The sequence below is a fragment of the Alligator sinensis genome, unplaced genomic scaffold, assembly GCF_000455745.1.
Source record: "Alligator sinensis unplaced genomic scaffold, ASM45574v1 scaffold1002_1, whole genome shotgun sequence".
In the NCBI taxonomy this organism is placed as follows: Eukaryota; Metazoa; Chordata; order Crocodylia; family Alligatoridae; genus Alligator; species Alligator sinensis.
The window spans coordinates 819,412-823,337 of record NW_005842710.1 but is presented as its reverse complement, the minus strand read 5'-3'; the positions used below and the strand labels follow the sequence as shown (position 1 = coordinate 823,337).

Genomic DNA, 3,926 nt, shown 5'->3' with positions numbered 1-3,926 from the left:
GCATCTGAAAGGGACCTGGGGGTGACAATCGACCAGAGGATAGATATGAGCCATCAGTGCAATCAAGTCACCAGCAGGGCAAATAGCACTCTAGCGTGCATCAGCCGATGCATTGCCAATAGATCCAGAGAGGTGCTCCTCCCCCTCTATTCAGCATTAGTGAGCCACAGCTGGAGTACTGTGTCCAGGTCTGGGCACCACATCAAGAAGGATGTGGATAAGCTCAAAAAGGTACAGAGAAGGGCCACCCATATGATCAGGGGCCTGGAAGACAGGCCCTATGAGGAGGGACTCCAGGAACTGGGTTTGTTCAGTATAAGTAACAGAAGACTGAGAGATGACAAGTATGTCAGGGGCAAATATCCCCAATATCTAGGGGAACAACTCTTCAGAAAGGCACCTCTTGGGAGGATGAGGTCCAATGGGCACAAGGTAGTTGAAGGAAAATTTAGGCTGGACATAAGGAAAAACTTATTTTCCGTAAGGGTATCTAGAATCTGGAACACACTCCCAGCAGAGGTGGTGCAGTTGCCATCCCTGGAGATGTTCAAAAAGAGAATAGACAAGCACCTCATTGAGCTCATTTGAGCCCAACTACCTCCTGTCCGTGGCAGGAGACTGGACGTGATGATCTTACAGGTCCCTTCTGGTCCTACTATTCTATGATTAACTAGTTGTATAGCACCTAGTACTGAGTGTGCCAGACACTAAGGTGATGAACAGTTATAATACTAAAAGCTGTTTCATAAAGGTTAGGTTTTAGGTAGTACCAAGTACTGCTGTCTTTGTGAGGAGGATAATGGTCTGTGTAGCTTGCCTGCACAGCACAAATGCATCAGAACTTGCTTTTGTAAGATCAACCTACGTACCTTTTTCATCATACCCAAAGCAGCTTCTGGAACCTACTGGTTTGTTGGGATTTACAATTTTTACCTTTCACCTTTAACATTTTATGGCAGCATGAAGGCCAAGGGAACAAATGTGCATGCCCATCCCCTTGTCAGGCTACAAATACCCAAAATTTGTGGCTACAAGGGTGGTATCAATTTGTCCTACTTTTTAGCAGTGGATGTCTGTTTGCTTTATGACCCAAGAGCACAGGCACCCCATGGAGTTGCTTGCACTCTCCAGCCACCCCAGGCAGGTGCTCTGAGGCCTGGAGGGGTCCATGCCCTGTCAGTACCTGCCCAGCTTTCCCCTCTTACAGAGATGCACCCTAGGCAAGGTTTCCCTGCCTACAGAACCAAGGTTTCCCTACTTTCCCAGGCTCTCTGGAGCATGCCTCCATAAGTAAGGAACGTTGACATTTCCCCACTTAAATAGATGTGTCCTCAGATGTTCCCAAGATTTAAGCGGCCCAAGCCTGCAAGAGAATCCCCAGAGTGCACAGAACCGGCCCCCTCAAGCTCAGGGAGAACACATAACTCATTGTCCTGAGGCATCAACCAGCAGGACAATGGGAGATGTGTGTTTTGCCCAGTGAAGCAAATCAGCTGTGCCAGGACACAACCCAGCACAGCTGATTTGCTTGATTTGGCAACATCTAGTTTACTTCTAGTCTTAGAAAGTCACCTGCATATTCAGTTTTACAAAACTGGCCATTCATAATCTAAGCCAGGAAGTCTTCATAAACCTAGAACCTAGTTTTCCTCCTATTCTTGACAGTGTCCCGGGGAAGACTGAAAGCCCAAAGTCCTCAGTTCTTCTGGGTCAGCATTTTTCCTCTTGGCAGTCTGCTCAGGGCATCCTTCAGCTCCTTGTTCCTCATGCTGTAGATGAGGGGGTTCAAAACAGGGGTAACAAAAGTGTAGACCACAGACACTGCTTGGCTGTACATTGGTTTGTGGTGAAAGCTCGGGCGTAAGTAAATGAAGCCACCACAGCCATATTGTAGGAAGACGACCATTAGGTGAGAGAAGCAGGTGGAAAATGCACGATGCCGACCAGAGGAACAATTGATCCTCAAGATGGCGACCACAATGAAGGTATAGGAGATGCAGATCAAAAGAAAGGGGATGGTGAGTTCAGCAACACTCACAGTAAAGAGGACAGCCTGCTGGACATGTGCATCGCTGCATGACAACTGCAGTACAGTGGGAATATCACAGAAGAAGTGATTGATCTCACCAGTGCCACAGAATGGCATGTGGAAGGTAAGGATAGCTATTTGCAAAGCACAGAGGAAACCAAGCGCCAAGGACCCAGATACAAAGCTCACAGAGACTGGCCAACTCATAATAAGGGTGTAGCGCAGTGGGTGGCAGATAGCCACATATCAGTCATAGGCCATGACAGCCAACAAGAGGCAATCAGCACTGCCCAGAAAGATGAAGAGGAACATCTGGGTGCCACAGCCAGCAAGGGAGATGGTGACCTTTATCCCAGACAGGATGCTGGCCAGGGTCAGTGGGGCGATGGCACAAGAATAGCAGAATTCCATTGCTGCCAGGTTGGCCAGGAAAAAGTACATGGGGGTGTGGAGGGAGTGGTCAAGGTGGACAACAAGCATGACAGAGGCATTTCCACAGAGGCTGAGCAGATACAGAAGAAGGAAGGCCACAAAAATCAGTAGCTGCACCTCAGGGACATTTGAGAGGGGACGGAAGTAGAACAGCATTGGTCCAGTGTAGTTTTGGTCCTCCATAGAACCAAAACATGGAACTGCTGAGAGAAAAGAGGAGAGAGGAGCAGTGAATAATGGGTTCACAGTGCTTATAATGTCAGGAGACAACATGCAATACTAACACAAAAAAAAAGAAAGGCAGAGAATGAATCAAGTTAAAGTAACAGGCAAAGGATCAAGCTTCTTGGAGATGAAGATGAACAACTTGATGCTGCTGCTGTCAAGGAAGATGTCAGCTTTTCTAGTGTTCAGGAGAAAATCCGCAACAAGATCAGATTTTCAAAAAGTTTTAATGACTCCAAATCAAAACCATTCCTTCTAGGACGCTGAATGCACTTCCCCACCCTGTGGACTGTCTCTCTGCTGAATTTCAAACTCTCTAGACTCATGCCCTGATGCTCACAATGAGTGCACTTAGTGGGCAGAAAATTCAGGCTCATTAAAGCACTCCCTGACACAAGTTTACATAATCTCTACACAAGTCTACATGTGTAGCCCCATTGGGAGAAAACTGAGTCCGATAGGAGCAGACTAATCCAGGACTGCTCCTTCCCTGCCCCACTGCAGCAGCCAGGGGAAGCTCCAGGCTCCCCCAGGTGCCAGCTCAGAGCTGGCAGGGGGCACAGGGGCTTAGCCTTGAGCTCCAGAGGGCAGGCGAGGGCGAGGGGAGGATGGCAGGGAGAGCTGTCCTGGCTGAGTGGGCAGCTGCCTCCCTGCCCCATACAGATTTTTCCCTGGAGCACCTGGTGGCCACGGTGCCTCCTGCCACCGCCTGGACTGGCTCTGCTCCTGCCAGTGGTGGTATGGGGGGCAGGTGCCATTTGAGCTCTGGACAAAAAAGGATCAGGTCCCTTGGCACTCCATGCTAGGAGCCGGGCTGTCAGGGCTTAAGCCTGGCAGTCTTGCTCTCACTGTGCCAGTTTCAGTGAGACCAAGAGCCCCAAGGAAGCTACGTCCTTGGATCTTTCTGCTTTTGCTGAACCTGACATGGTGGTGGGCTCACTCTCTGCCTGGCAGGAACAGCAAACAGGTCCTACTGATAGTCCTGTCCTTGCTCACCAAGCCACTAGTGGCAGGGCACAGCTGTGCAGGTGAAGGACAATCAGAGCAAATTTTTCACCTTACCACGGGCAGATCTACATGTGGATTAATGCGCTTTATTTAATGTGCATTAAATATAGTACCTCTGGACATTTTTACACATGTGCTGGAGGTGAGGTGTAGAATCCTTTAATTAGAGTGACTCCGAGAGCTGCTCTAATTAAAGTGCCCAGAGCATCTCGTGTATTAGCATCCTCGCACT

The 3,926-nt window shown here is 49.0% G+C and overlaps 1 pseudogene; it reads right to left on the bottom strand.

Moving 5' to 3' along the window:
* Positions 1–1,696: 1,696 nt before the first annotated feature.
* LOC102375402 lies at positions 1,697–2,644 on the bottom strand (annotated as a pseudogene).
* Between the last annotated feature and the right edge of the window lie 1,282 nt (positions 2,645–3,926).